Here is a 1,864-nt window from a genome sequence, read left to right as displayed (position 1 = left end):
GAATAAGGATTAACCTATCCCCTTTGGTTGTAATTGATGAAATTCACTTGTTCATTTGTAGGCTCATGTACATAGTGGGTACACAATTAACATTCATAGCTTGCATGATCTCTACCACACATCTCACAACTATAAGTACTTACTGCCTTTAGATCTAACCTCTCTAATTTCTTTGCCAATACATCCAACTTGGCATTCACCATGATAATTCTATCTACCTCATGTACTCCCAGAGGTCTTCTATGACTAGCTCTATCATTAGACCACTAACAACTATTGAAAGTCATTTTTTCAATCAATTGTAAAGTTTCATCAGATGTTTTACCCATTAGTGACACATTAGAGGTTGCATCCAAAATACTTTTTAATGAATAAGAAATACCATTGTAGAAAGTCTGAACAACTAGCCAGTCAGGCAAACCATGATAAAGGCACTGCTGTTGTAAATCCTTAAACCTCTTCCAAGTTTCATATAAAGACTCATCATCCCTTTGGTAAAAAGAGCAATTTCATTTCTCAATTTAATAGCTTTACTAGGTGAGAAATATTTTGCAAGAAAGGCTTGAAAAAGTGTCTGTCAAGTAGTAAAAGTATCGAGTGCCCTAGAATCTAACCAAGTAGTCACTCTTCCCCTCAATGAAAATGGAAATAGCCTCAACTTAAATACATCTTCAGGAACCCATTCGCATTAAATGTGTCACATATCTGAGAGAAACGTGACAAATGGACATTTGGATCCTTATTTGCTAACCTTCCAAATTGATTTTATTGTACTATCTGAATAAATGAAGACTTAATCTCAAAATTGTTTGCACCATAAGAGGCCTCATACCATTAGAATAACTATCATGAGCAGTAAGTATAGCATATTCACAAAGAGCTCGTTGATTGTTAATGTTGTCCTCCATGACAACTCTTTATCTTGCTCATCTTTCTCTTTTACATCTTCTAAAGGTTCTATCAATTTCTAGTCAAAATCTAATAATTTTGGATTTTGAGATTTGGTCATAAACTAATAGAACACCTACAAGAAAAGAACAAAAACAACAAGAAATCAAATAAAATAAAAATAAAATGAAATAAAACTCTAGTTTAGTCAAATTACAAATTATACTAATATCAACAAAGCACTAATCCTTGGCAATGGTGCCAAAAACTTGTTGTCTATGGCTCACAAGTATACAAGTCAATCAAGTAATATAGAAAGATGTCAGTTACACAGGGATTGGTTGTCGAGTACTAGTTCATTTTGTAATTTAAATTAGTAAAAGAATTAAAATGCTAAATAAGTGAAATTGAATTAAAATCAATTGAAATGTAAACTAACGAACCAAAGTTAATGAAAGGAATAAACACCAAACAAATTAAAAGTGAAATACTAATATAAAGAAGTCTAAGGTTTATGATTTCACTATCAATTACTCAAAAATCAGTAACAAATCCAATTAAAATCAATGGTAAAATGAATTATTGATGGTTAACTATCCTATTTTATCCAATTTCTCTCTTAAGGTTAATTAGACGTGTTAAGATTAAAAGCTTACCTATTTTTGTGATATGATGTTAATCAAAACCGATTAATTTTTATGACAATCAATTTATCCACAAAGGATTTATATTTATCTCTAAATAAAACCCTAGGTTAAACAAATGCATGAACTAATTGAGTATGCATTTCTTAATATCACACTTCAATCTACAAATAAGCATGACATTGGGTTTTAACACCAAGCAAGAAGCTAAAAACACAATTACTAAATCAAACATTCATCATCATTGATCAATAATTAAAACCCATTACATAAGATTTGAGAATTTATAAATTCATCATAAACCCTATAAAGGAAATTAACTATTCATCGCA

General features: G+C 30.5%; 1 non-coding gene across 1 annotated transcript; it reads left to right on the top strand.

The window, feature by feature from the left end:
* The first annotated feature begins 417 nt into the window (after positions 1-417).
* Positions 418-523, top strand: LOC123195358. The gene has a single exon (XR_006497428.1). It is a non-coding gene; the product is annotated as a small nucleolar RNA R71 (small nucleolar RNA).
* The last annotated feature ends 1,341 nt before the right edge of the window (positions 524-1,864 follow it).

This window comes from Mangifera indica, chromosome 13 (assembly GCF_011075055.1).
Source record: "Mangifera indica cultivar Alphonso chromosome 13, CATAS_Mindica_2.1, whole genome shotgun sequence".
In the NCBI taxonomy this organism is placed as follows: Eukaryota; Viridiplantae; Streptophyta; class Magnoliopsida; order Sapindales; family Anacardiaceae; genus Mangifera; species Mangifera indica.
This window is presented reverse-complemented; position numbering and strand designations above follow the sequence as displayed.